Source organism: Tauraco erythrolophus, chromosome 6 (assembly GCF_009769465.1).
Source record: "Tauraco erythrolophus isolate bTauEry1 chromosome 6, bTauEry1.pri, whole genome shotgun sequence".
Classification (NCBI taxonomy): Eukaryota; Metazoa; Chordata; class Aves; order Musophagiformes; family Musophagidae; genus Tauraco; species Tauraco erythrolophus.
Genome location: NC_141470.1, coordinates 66,509,358 through 66,523,330, shown reverse-complemented (window position 1 = coordinate 66,523,330; position 13,973 = coordinate 66,509,358). Strand labels below are relative to the sequence as shown.

Here is a 13,973-nt window from a genome sequence, read left to right as displayed (position 1 = left end):
CAGGATAGTGTGCCTTGTAGCAGACAAGTCATCTTTCCTATCACCTTTTCTATTGAAGTCTGAAGATCCCCTGACAGCCACAGTTGTCCTGCAAGGTGCTTTAGTTAGCCCATGGAATGAGTTTAATGTACTGTAATTTCCATGCAAGCTTAAGCCTTGTGGGACAGAGTACAGTAGAGATGATGTGGGGCTTGGGAGAAGAGGCAGACTTCAGGAAACAACTGTAAAACCCCAACCTCTTGACTCTTACAATGTTTGCTGGAGACTAAGGGATCATGGTGTCTCCTGGAGACCTCAGTCCTCTTCCAGACTTAGCTAGAGAAACTCTTTCTGAGAGCTATGTTCTGTGCCCCTGTCCTCCGTGCCTAGAAACGGCATGCACAAAATGCAGTTCCTGATGTTCCCACTGCCATCCAGCAGTTGGTCTTGGCAGTGTCCAGGACCGTCTTCTAGCAATGCTTAGTTTCCCATGGCCACATAAGACTCGAATATTAACTCCAAGCTCTCTGAGAGGGATCTCGATGGTCCTGGTTTTGTAATTCGCACATGTCTTTTAGCAACTGGGCAGTCTTTCTTTTTTTTTTTCCTTTTTCCCTCGAACTCCTTACTCCTGCTCCTTTTCTTCCATCTGCTTCATGAGGCTGAGACCTTCTTCTCCAGAGCTGAACTCACTGTTACTGCTGTGATGCTGAGAAAGTCAGCAGGTCAGCTGGAATTGGACTGCAGGAGACTGGCTCAGCCATGTCACTGTGTTCTTTCAAGGGAACTTTGTGTGTGTACCTTCAGGCATGTACATACTTGAAATGAATTAGCTCCCACAGCATTTGTGCAATTTAATATGGATAGTGACAAATCAAACAAAATGGGTTCTGACCTTATTTCTTCCCCTTTTTGTTCCTTTTTTGGGCTCTAAGTGATTTTTAGGGTGTAAGCCATCTCTTACTGGGAACTTATTGGGGAATCTTGGAATCAGCTACAAGTCTTTGAGCACTGTTCAGTTGCGACGAATATATTCGTGTATTTCAAAATAGAAAGGCAGATGTCACCTGTTGGGACAGTATATAGGCTGCTCAGATGCAGAACTAGTAGAGGTGAAGCAAGAGGTCTGCAACAATGTGTAGAAAATGCTATACCAATCCCAGTGCAGAAGGATGAAAAGTATCCAGACCACCTCCTGCTACAAGGGTGATGCAGATTTGTGTCTGTGTTCGTTAGGATGTGGTATCAGTGGAAGATACTTGATGTACTGAAAGTGTTCAGGGCCAGGTTGGATGAGGCGTTGAGCAACCGGGTGTAGTGGAGGGTGTCCCTGCCCATGGCAGGGGAATTGGAACTAAATGATCTTTGAGGTCCCTTCCAAGGCAAACCATTCCATGATTCTATGATTCTAAACAGTTTTGATATGCTAGGGTTAAGGTACGTTCTCTCCTCTCCTTGCCAGCTTACGAGTGGAAGAAAATGGTGGTGGTTAGCTGCGTGCAGGTGGATATGTATAGTAGTGAGCTTTGTTGGGGAATCTTTCATTATGAATTTGAGAGAAAGGAACTGAAACTAATCTAAAACCAAAGCACTAATAGGAGCAACATGCATCTTTCTGTAGCACTGCACAGAGTTTAAATCCAGCAGGTCTGCGTGCAGCAATTTTCCATCTTGGAAGGAGCTAGATAGATTCTTTATCCTGTGGTCTGAGTTACAGGGATAGTTGTGGCTTTTGGGAAGGGAGCAAGTAAGAAAAAAATACAGTATTTGTTTTTACCTTCGTTAGCATCTTTATTTCTGTAGGATACAGAGATACTGAAGGTCCTTCCTAAAATGCTGTGACTTATTTTATAGATAGGCTTTTCTCAATAGAGGTGGTGGAGGGGGTGGGTGGGAGATATTGTCCAATATAACGCTGAGAACCACTTGAAGAGCCTGAATCTGAACCCTGGTCTTAATTATTAGCCCTGCTTCATATCGGGTAGGCAACACTCCCCTCTGTGATGTCTTTAGAGCCCGTTTTGTAAGAATCTCTGCATCTAGATTCTGGAATGAGAAAGTGACAGAGACTGTAGAGGGCAGTGCAGATCCCTGTGATGCCAGAGTATCTCCAGGGATTTTCGTAACAATCTTATGCTGCAGAATGATTGCTTGAAATAATTAAAAATAATATAGAATTAAGTAAAAGTTTTTGTTAATGTTTCACAGAAAGTTTTGATTAATGAAAATTTTTTGAACCAAGAAGACTTGACTCTCTCTTTGGAGGAACTTTGAGCGTTAGACTGGCTGTAACTGTGTTCAAACAGTTTTAGTCTCTTGAAAAAACTTGTAGGATATTTGTGTATTATTTAAGGAAACAAATCAACCAAAACTCATCCTTTCTGTGCATCTAGCAGAGTCCACAAAAGAACTGTTTGTTTTCACATTGCTTTCCTCCTCCTCCAGGACAGTCTCATAATGTAATGTATCCTTTGACTGGAGGTGCTCTCTGTTTGCCTTGTAGAGAAATAAATCAATAAATCATTGTGTCAGCAGAGCACAGCTTGAAGCCAAATTTCCCTGTGCTGGAAAGTTTTGAATTAATTTTAGGTGGGAGCTCAGATGTGCCGTACGCCCATGACTACAGATAATATTACAAGGCTGCATTCAAAATGACAGTGTGTTGATTCTTTATGTCAAGCTGCTCTTAAGGATGTTGAGCCACAACCTAGAGGCTGCTTGTGCTGTCAGAAGGAGTTGGTAGCTCCTTGCTACCCAACAAACAGCTTGTGTGCAGCTGGCTGATTATCTAATGAGCATTTGGCATGGATTTTTGCTTTATGAGAGAGTTCACATCTCTCGCCTGTGACCTTATATGTCTCTGCAAAGTGAACTAAAATCCAGATCTTGCAGCACACGAGACCTGCGGAGCCTGTTGCCTTCCGAGCACTTGGTTGCTGTGAGTTAAACTGGGGTATCACACTCAGATGCCTCCACTTGTCCTTGGTTCATACATGTGCACACACCTACTTTGAAGGATGTTTTGGAGGGCGTGCGTGGCTTACGTGCCCCTCTTCCCCTGATACCTCTGAAGCAACTGGTAGGCACATACAGTAACATCTGCTCTTTCATAGCTATCAGCAAGGGTTGTTGCTTGTCTTTGCTGTCCTTCCAGAGGTGCTGTAGGCTGCCTTTCACTGCAGGCGTGTGCAGCACCTGCACTCTGCCCACACAGGTGCATGTACTGGGGATGTGCACAGAGTCAGGGCACCGTTCATGCTGCAGGTACCTCCAGTGATGGACACTGAGGAGTCGGTACTGAAATCCAACAGACAGGTGCCTGAGCAAGGATCATGCTACCAGCACTGCTCTGTGAGTTAGCGGATGATAGATTTCTATTAACTTTCATGGCAGCAATGCTTCTTCCGAATTAAAATTGACTGCTTTTCACAGCAGGAAAGAGAAGATTATCCCAAATAGTGCTCCGGGTGCATGCAAAAACCTGTGTGTGGACTCAGCATTAAACTAGTGACTCTCCTTTGCTGTACATTGTTTCTGTTTAGGGACTCTTTCTTCCAATAATGTAGTGAAATACAGCTGCTACCTTATATATATATATTATGGAAATTATGTAGCGCACTACCCTGTGCAAAGTGTTTTTAACTCTGTGGTACTTTTGAAATACATATTTATTTGTTTTTTTAAGTAGAGTGCACCTTGTTGATCTGTGCAAATTAGAGATGTTGATAGGAAAAGGAGAGCTGTGGATAATGGAGACAGGACTTTAGATGACTGAGCTGAAAAATAAGATGTAACACGCTCTCATTTCAACCCGAGTAAAGGAAAATTCCTTATACATACTTCCAGAATAATGATTTTAAAAATATTTTCCTTCTGACTTCTATCTGCTTGCTTTATTTTCCTCAGTTCTGCCTTTAAAGAAAAAGTATGAGACCTATAAATACCACACTTCTGCCATGTCTTACTTCTCATTGCAGCAATACTTGTTTGCCCTCTCTCCAGTTTTTGGAAGCTAATGGTAGCCTAAGGCTGGAGGCAACATCTTGTTGCAAAAGGGAGCTGTTACAGTGGAGGGGTCACAGACTGTTTAAGGGGACTCTGCTGCTCCTCTGCTCTTCACAGGGCCGTGCAGTATCAACAGCAAGCGGGCCAGAGCCGAAGACATGTCTGCAGTCGCTGTATGATGCGTCTCAGGTCCAAAATGCAGGAGTGTCCTGCCCTACCTCTTGTAGGGAAGAAGCTGTAGTTGAGAAGGATACTGCAGACTGATGGTTGAACAGCGCAGCGATACCAAGGACGTGTTGTGCTGCAGAGAGCACGATGAAGGGTGCTTTGTCAGTGTACCGGTAACATGATTGTGTTTTAGTTTGATATAGTCTTTTCCGGACCACTGCAAATGCACTACCTTCTTTCATTTTCTTCCCCTAAGATGTTGTCCTTGGTCTTCTCTGAGCCCAGAAGACTTTCCATGTTAGGTTTCCATCCCTCGAATTCCAGGTCTGCCTGGGTCCGACATCTGGAGCAGGTATCGCAACAGAGCAGGTGTGCATCACTCTGATTTCCCCCTTGGATGCGCAGAGCGTTTTTCAGGGCTGGTGGTTCTGTTGGTTTGTTCAGCTGGCCGGGTGAACTGAACCAACTGTCTGTCGGACAACCCTGTTTTTCAGACATTGAAATGTAGCGCTGGCAAGTAGGAGACCTATTGGTAAGAGTCTTTTCTGAATCTGACTGACGACTGCATGATGAATGTTGCATAGGTATTACATACAGATCTCTGTTAATTTATGTTTGTACCAATTAATTTCCATATGTGTTTTCTGATTAACTAAGGAAAATTTCCATGCCATTGGAATAACGTCCCCAGGGAAGTGGTGAATTCTGCAACATTGGACAGTTTTAAGATTCAGCTGGACGGAGTGCCATCTTGTCTAGATTGTGCTTTTGCCAAGGAAGGTTGGACCAGATGATCCTTGAGGTTGCTTCCAACCTGGTATTCTGTGATTCTGTGATTGATTCTGTGACTGTAAAGTGGGTTAACAAGATGATGCCAAATCCTTGTGTACATGTTCTCTTTGTGAATGAAGGTTATTTCCTCTACGATTTAAAACTGAGCCACGTCTACTGTCTTACTGGATTTAGATTAAAGAGTATGAAATCAGCTTAATTTTATACTGTTGTTATTTAAGACTGCTTTGATTTTTGAAGGAGAGAGATAGTAAAAGGGCTTAATGCCATTGAACTGATACGCTGCAAGTTTTTGTCTTTAGCATTTCTTTTGTGTGCACGTCTCTGTCAGCCCCTTTAAAATAAGGGACCTCTTCTCTACTCCTACCCTCCATATCTGCTTGGCATTCTTACACCGTTCCTTTGACTGCCTGGTGTTCCAGGTGTTCAGAAGCTGATGAATAGCAGAGGGGGAAAAAAAACACCAATTTTTTTTTTCCTAAAATTTGAGTGTCAAAGTGCAGTTGTCATTTTTTAAACACAGGGGGGCTTTTTATGGCTGTTTTTTCCCAAATGATTTGATCTCCCATTAAAGGGGGCTGACCTGCGGTGAACTTGGCTGAGTTCTGCCTGTTTTGACAACAAGAGATAAAACCCCCAACTCCCTCTAGTGAAAAGTGCAAAAACTTAACATAGTATAAGCAGTTTGGCTAAGAGTGAATAAATCTCCCATGCAGCACTTGGAACTTGTATCTACTGGACACAAAAAGTTAATTGTCCTACTAATGAGAGATACTTCTGCCTCACTCAGCTGGGTCAGTTGGGATCTCAGAGAATTAAGCAGGATGGCTGCAGGCCCTAAAGCTTATGCTGGTCTCACTGCTTCTGTAATTCTTGCTCTTGCAACCATCAGAGAGAATGGTGACCGTTTGGTATTGAATATTCTCTCTCTTTATGTACTCTTATTAAAGGTGTGCACATGACTTACAGACTGGATCTGATGTGTGATCATCACAGCTCCCTGACTTCACTGGAGTTAGCCTTCTACACTGGAAGATCTTATCAAGGTTTTGAAATGAAATGCAGTTCTTTTGAGCTAGTCATGAAGGCTCTTCCTCTCCTACTGGGGCTATGGCCATACCTCAACTTCAGATAAAATCTGGACAAACACCTTACATGGACAGCAGTGCTAGGGAAGCTACAGCACTCACCTGCATGGTGGTGTTCAGCACACTTGTTCTACGAATACTGCTGACTGTTTTAGTGCTGGGTAAAACGCTTTCCTGTCTAATGTGTGAGAAAGCGAGCATCAAGTTATGTGACGGTGGAGCACATCCATGTGTCAGTCGTAGCGTGGCAGGAAACCTCCTTTTCATTGCTGAGCTGGTGACATGGGAGAGAGAGAGTGTGATGCTGAGTTTGGGGAGACTGCATCCCCTGAGGGGTCCTTTGACATTGGGTCCTTTCCAGGGAGCACAAACTCCTCGGTGCTTTGCTAGGAAGGTGTGAATTGCTGCTGCTAGAAGAAGAAAGTGCAAGACAGGGGCTGGTGGGCGAGTCATGAACGTAAATCACTTGGGGACTTGACAAGTCTGTTGCAGTTTTGCCAAGATAAAAGGGCTGGTTCCTGGCTCATCCCGTGAACCTGGCTTGCTAGTAGCATGGAATGGGAGAGCCATCCAAGCATGCTCTGTCTTTTTGTGCCCAGTGTCCTGATTGCACGCAGGAAGGACGCAGCGTTATTCAAGAGAAGGAAACTAGAGTGGCCAAGCGAAAAGGGTTCATGGTGTGCTCTAGACAATTACTGTAACAGGAGCTTATAGGTGCTTCAGTGTGTGTCTGCCCTGGAGTTTAAATATAGTCATTGCTGCCCAGTGTGTTGGAGTGGGAAGAGACAGAAGGACAGATCTGGCACACTGGCAGAGGGTGGATGAAGGGCCCATCCTTGAAGCCCTGGCAAACACAGAGAGACAATGAAGTTTTCCAGTCCTGCCCCAGGGGCTGTGGAGGGAAGCTCAGCTGCAGTGGTTAGAAGAAAGATCTGTCTAGCCAGCATCCCGTCTCTGACAGCAAGTGTCTAGTTGGAGCACAGGAGCTGGGCTGACTCGAGAGCTGCTTCTGCTTTCCTGATTTCTCCCAGCTTTGATAATTTGCAGTTCAGATACTCCCGGAGCTAGGGATGGCGCTCTCTGCTGCGAGCTCCCGCCGCCTCGCTTCGCCAGGTTGCAGAGATGTAAACTTCAGGCAGGCAAGGTCGCACCGCTTTCCTGTAAATGGCAGGCATGTGCAAAGTGTAATGGATAGTTCCGTGATGTCAACAACCAAAAGCGAACGTCTTGCAGGGTGTAATTGGTTTTTCTATAGTGTCAAGAGCTTTTATGTGTTCAGCATAAATATCTTTGCATTGATTGGGAGAAGGAGATAAAAATCGATGATTTACAATGCAGAAGTGCTTAGAACATGACATTAAAATTACTCTGGAAGACTTAGCTCATAGGGGACATAGTAAATACTAAAGAGGTACAGGAAATGAAGAGACTCTTCCCAAGTCCTGAAACCAAGCAATAAATTTAATAGAGTCTGTGTTTCTCAGCCTAATGGATTTTAATACTGACTTTGCTTTTGTAGAATTACTTTTTCGTTGTTTAGTTGTGGTTATTTTTTACTCTTTTTTTTGTGTATCTCCTTGTGTATCGAGTTTCCTAGAAACTTTCTTTTTTTGTGTTTTTTAAATAGGCATTTAAATTGTCCCTTTCTTTGTCCCCAGTCCACAGTATGTGGCAGTAGTACTGAGAAAAGAGAAAGGACTGCTTCTTGTGCCTCATGCAGGGATGGTCACAGCTCCATACTGCCAAAGGCAAAGCCAACCAACCATATAGGATGCCCTCATGCGAAATTTCACCTCAGTGGAAGAGTAAGAACGTGCAGCCCACTGGTGTCTCTTGGTGTAAGTGCGCTGGAGGTGTAGGGGACTCTTTACAGATGAAAGGGCTAGATCCCAGAGATGCTTACAGGCTTTCTGTGTCTATCTTGCAAACTAGTCCATGGCAAGATTAATTAGCTGTGCATTTCTGCCAGGTCTAGACTGTCTCCATTACTTGTGCAAACTAGCTTGAAGCCAGCTGAAATCTCTGCTGCATCATCTAATGCGATGCCATGTATGAAGCAGACAGACAGCAAGCCGATCTCTTGATCCTCTTTTGCAGAGATCATTCCATGTCAGGCCAGAGGTGCCTTGCTAGAGCTGTGCCACACCTGAAGGTGCTTGCTGAGAAGAGCATTTGATTCCTAGTACTACCCCAAGACTAATGTGTTCACTTGGCACAAGAGTTTCTCAAACTTTTTGCAAAGTTGGGGCTCATCTGGATTTTTTTTTATGATCCCTTCACTTTCACCTTCTTTTCATGTGAGAGTTGGATTCCTCTAGGACTGCAGAATGAGACACAATTGTAATAGGTGTTGCTGCAAGTATTTATATACTATTTCTATATTGATCAGGAAAATCCTAACTGCCTTTCATTGCTGGCAGCAACTTGTGTGATTAGCTCTTCCCTGGAGAGGATAAATGCACTGAGCTTCCTGAGGACTTGCAACCCCTTGTCTGCAAATCTCAACTTGAGTTGGGGTTTCGAAGTAGAGGAAAAAATGACAACTTAGGGATGAAGGATTGTGGATTTGACTGGTGTAGGAAGCCGTGTGATGAAGTATGCAAGTGTGTTGCTGGTCTGCTTAGCTGAAAGTCAGATGTTGTGGGCTTACAGAGCAGGAGATCCCTGAAGTACTCTGCTGGCATTGTTTGTCAATGTTAGCAAAAGACAGCACAAAGCTCTACTCTGTTCTTGAAATATCTGTAAGTAACAGGGCAGGAAATCATCTGAAGGGAATTGCCAATGATATTTTCAAGAATTTGCGCTGTCTTTCCATGTGGCTACCTGCAGACACAAGGTAAAACCACCTAGATCTAGTGTCTCTTTCTGTCTTCTGCAAACCTGTAGCGGGGAAGGAGAAACTGTTTGCTCAGGACTTTCTGCCTCTTAACCGCACAGGTCTGGTTTGACTTTGGCTGCCTGCTTTAATTGCTGTTTAATGAAAAAGCTGTAAAAAGCCTGTGGAACGACCAGTAAATCAGTAATACATATGGAAAAGAAAAATAAAAAAGTGTGTTCCCGAAGTGACATACAGGAGATGGGATCTTCTGAGACCTTCTGACCTTTTTTCCCCAAAAGCTCTGAGGGAGCTCCCGTTTTTTCAGCTGGCTCTTGTCAGAATTGATGATTTGTGTCTCACCATCTCCCCAGCTATGAGCTGCCTTTGAATCTGGTCCAGCCCAGCTCCGCTGCCAGGCAGGCTGGTGTGGGTGGTGCTGACTGTAGGCTTTATCTCGAACTGCCAGTAAACTCCTGCCCCAGGGCGAGGCCAGGAATACTTTTACTGTTAAATTTTTAAGGAACAAGTCAAGGCTGCTGTTGAACTGAGGATAGAAGCATGCTGTCAACCGAGATAATTAACACTGCTTTGGTCACAGAAATATGGATTGCTTTGTGTATGGCTATATAAGTATTATGGAGTTTACAGGAAAGAGTGAAAGGTGTTAATGATACCTCTTCATTATCCTAATCCTCCCCACTGGCATTTTGGGTATTACGTCTTGGTTTCTTATCACAGCCTTCCAGTACTTAAAGGGGGCCTACAAGAAAGCTGGAGAGGGACTTTTTACGAGGGCGTGTAGTGACAGGACAAGGGCCAATGGCTTAAAACTGAAAGAGGGGAGATTTAAATTAGATATAATGAAGAAATTCTTCACTCTGAGGGTGGTGAGGCACTGGAACAGGTTGCCCAGAGAAGTTGTGGCTGCCCCATCCCTGGAAGTGTTCAAGGCCAGGTTGAATGAGGCTTTGGGCAACCTGGTGTAGTGGAGATTGTCCCTGCCCATGGCAGGGGGGGTTGGAACTGGATGATCTTTGAGGTCCCTTCCAACCCTAGCCATTCTATGATTCTGCCTCTGCCACCGTTGATGTGTGTCTGTGTTTTACCTTTTCCCTGTTGTGGCTGCGAGCTCTCCTGCGCACAGGCAGAGGAAGGTGCTTTACGGGCACTCCATATAGCTCCCTGAGCTGCGGTGTCCCAATCTGGGGTGACATCTTGAAAGTGCTAATGCAATGCAAGTTATCATTTTGTCAAAATTGGGTTTATTAAAGTATTTACTTTCATTTGTCACAGAACCTCAGATAAATGAAGCGAGTGTGTCTGTGAGAAGGCAGGCTGCCTGCTCTGTGCCTGCCAGGGACCCTGTTTTTTTGGCTACCTGTTTCTCACTGAGGGCTGCCTGAACTGTCATGGGAGCTCTGGTTTCTGGATTACTGCTACAGACAGGATGACTGGATTAGCTGTGTTGACTTGTTTACACCTGCAAAACCATGAAAGATGCAAGGTTGCCTTCTATTTGGTTCTTTGGCAAAAACAATTCTGCTTGATGATGCCTTTTGTTAAGTGATTAAATCTATTTTTCTCCTTCCTTAGTGCTGCTCCTCTTCCTGTGCCTTTCCCATTGCTCTCCCTACCTTGTGGTTTGATGAAGAGTGATGCTGGATCACTGCGTGGAATAAATCTGTGACAGTTCAAAGCACAGTTTAGGTGGTCCAACCATGTGGTTGCCACTGGTGAAATAAAATCAGGCAATAGTGACCTTGTTCTGGATGAGCATTTGGTATGCCTGCATGTGTTATACCAGACTGCTCTGTCTAGCCATTGCTTGTTTTCCACTTGGATTGCCAAATGCCAGCCCAGCTCATGAATATCTGTGCTTAGTCTACACGTTAATTATCATGCCAAGGGATGATCATACAAGACTATGGAGGAGATAGGGTTGCAGGTATTATCTGAAAGCAGCTAAACCCCACGCTACCCAGCAGCAGGACACCCCAGTGTGTGCCACCACACACAGCCCACCACATACAGCCCACCACTAGGACTTGAACAGCAAGGTTCTCATCTGTCATTCCCGTTCTCCCATCCCAGCCAGTTCAAGACTGGTAAGGTGATGGCTGTGCACACAACTGGAAGGTCATATTGGTTGTTAGGAAAGCTGTAGATGTGTGATGCTGCTGAGGGATGAGAAGACCTTCTGCCTACTCTCCAGGCACAGATCCTCAGCAGGAGGAGCGGTGTGGGCTCTGCAGTGCTCCAGGCTGTAGCAGGCTGCTCTGGGAAGGTGCAGGGCTGCTGGCATTAGCAGAGTTGCTGTGTGTGACACCATGTCCCCTTGGCAAGCCTGCCTGTGTTGCGCTGCCCTGGCCCAGTGAGCAATTCCTGGCTGGTCTGACCAGTAATCTGGGGTGCCACTGCAGCAGCAGCTCCTGGGTGCCAGTGGGGTGTGCTTTTGGCTCTCTGGAGGGGACCAAGAGAGGACGTACTGGTTCCCCTGCCTCTGCCCCTCAAGGGAGCTGGAAGGCCCGTTCCTGGTGGATGCTTTGGCTGTTTTTGGAGTAGTGCGTTGTGTGTATTGGGCTGGCTTGCGTGCATTTGATTTCCTCCAAAGAGAGGAAGAAATCCTTCTTTATCCTGTACTCCATTTTTATTCTTGCCTCACCATCATCACCTGCTGCTCACTCCTGTCTTTTGCAAGCTGTGGGTGGCCAGGCTGGGACAAACCACAAGCCCTGTAGTTCTTTCCCTTTTCCCTCTCCTGCATGCCCTTGTAGGAACCCTAGAGAGGGCAGATCGCTGTGCGAGCACACAGCAGTGACTGGGAACATCTGTTCATGCCACAGAATAAGCAGACGTAGTAATTTTTGCAAAGCTGCTGAGGTTTTGGGAGAGTGGGAGTGACAGATGAGGACCTTGCTGTCCGAGTCCCAGTGGTGGGATGCATGTGGTGGATACATTGGGGTGTCTTGCTGCCGGGTGTCACTGCCCTGGGCAGAGCAGCTGCAGCAGCAGCAGGCAGGGCAGGCAGTGATCCTTTTTGTAGCAGCTCTCCTTGCAGATCCATCAGTGAGGAATGGGAGGAAGCAAGTAGGACCAGCATCTGCCCCGGTTGCCTGCCAGCACCTGCCGAGGGCAGAGGCAGCACAGATGCTGCTGGTTGAGGTCATCTGCCTTGGAAGGGCACAGAGATCCTGTGCAGGGTGTCAGCATCCACTGAGCCTGTCTGGAAGGCTTGGCTGGTTGAGGTAAGCAGAAGTTTCTACAGCATGCCTACCAAGTGGCGACTCAAGTTGGCCCAGGATGCTGGAAACCACTTTTTAGCCTGGGCATCTCTCCATCTATATCCAATCTGTGCAGCAACCAGCCATGCTAAAGAGCAGGGATGTCTTGTAGAAGCTAAAGCACCATATGGAAGTTGATGGCTCAACCTGACTGTGTAAGGTATCTAAAGAGAGAGAGGAAATAGGAGGCCCACACCTTTAAAGATAAAGAGGGCGTGTGGGTGCCATTTCTTCAACAACTGAAGCTGTTGTAGTGTCTGATCTATCTTTGGTTTAAATCTCTCTTCAATAGCACTTCTGCTAAGAGGACAGTTGAGAAGAACTTCTGCTCCATAATAAACTTTCAGGGGAGATCAGATTTCAGATTCGAATGTGATTTTTCTTGTTCAGTTCATATTCTCTGTCGTGGGTTAGGCCGCTCCGGCAACCAAACCCTACACAGTCGCTCACTCCCCCACCCCCAGGGGTGAGGGAGAGAATCAAAGAAGAAAAAGAGACCTGAGGGTTGAGATAAGAACAATTACTACTTCCACTACCAATATCTATATGTACGGATATGTGCAAGGATAAATATATACAAACGAGTGATGTACAGTGTAATTGCTCACCACCCCTTGACTGAGGCCCGTCTCTTCCCAAAGCTGCAATCCCAAAACAGATAAATCCCGATACCACAATCCCGGATGAACGGGAGGCCCCGAGACAGCGAGCGAGACAGAAAGCACTCTGAGAGTCTGAAAGTGAGAGTCCCGGAAGGGCAAAAGCCCTTCTTTCCAGCTGACCCTCACTTTTATACTGGGCATGACGCTGCATGATATGGAATACTAATTGGCCAGTTTGGCCTCAATCTTAAGTTCCACCACAAATCACAAGGAGAATTGTGTCCCCCTTGTCCTGGCTATGCTCCTCCCTTATCCTGTTGTGCTCCTGCACACTGGCAAGAACACGGCAGCTGAAAAGTCCTTGAGACCTCAGTGCCAACTACAAACATCAGTGCGCTGTCAGCATTCTTCTCAGAGCGAGCCTCTGAGTAAAACCAAAACACGGAGCTCTTCTAGCTGCTAAAAAGAAGAGCTAACTCTGTCCCAGCTAAAACCAGGACATTCTCTCAGCAAATTCTAAATTTTTTGGGTTTGATACTTTTGTTTATGTCCCCAAGGTTTCTGCTTTGAACTCTGATGACCATGTATTCCTGATATATCCTTGGGTTGTTTTTTTTTTTTAATTTTCATCACTCTTTTTTCCTGCCTATTTTTTCATGATCTCCCCTCCTATTTGATTTTTTGATACCCTGATAGTTGCTTAGTCCCAGATTTCTAGACCTAATTTTGGTGGTCTTTAGGCTCAAGTGCTTTGCAGGCAGAAACCCATGGAAAGTGTGGGCACTTAGGAAGATTGAGTAGCTTGTGTCTCAAGGTGGACAGTCAGAAATTAAAGTGCTTGTAAGTCTGGAGACTTTTGGAAAATGTTTCCTCCCTCCCTAACTATATTATGATTTGCAAGATGGGGGTAATTCTGCTGTGGAAGGTAGCTGTGAACATAATGAAGTAGTTTGCCTGTTCGTAGGTGGTCAGCTTTTGTACTCTTGCAATTCAGAATGACAGTCCACATCATTAAAACTCAGTGCAGGTGTACTTGATATTAAACAAATAGGATAGCTCTGAGATTGCTTATTTCTTCCAGAGATACAAGGATGAATTGAACCAAAGCAGTTTGCAGCCCTGCGTGTTTCAGCTCAAGGCTGCTAATGACGCATCCTAGAAACACAGAGCATCAGCAAGTCCTTTGTACTTTGCTAATATTTTTCCTGCAGTAACATGAGAGCAATTACAGCTTGGAAGG

At 45.4% G+C, this 13,973-nt stretch overlaps 1 protein-coding gene across 1 annotated transcript in view; it reads left to right on the top strand.

The window, feature by feature from the left end:
* The window catches only part of SYT16 (synaptotagmin 16), a 104,793-nt gene that overhangs the window by 5,063 nt on the left and 85,757 nt on the right, over nucleotides 1-13,973 (top strand).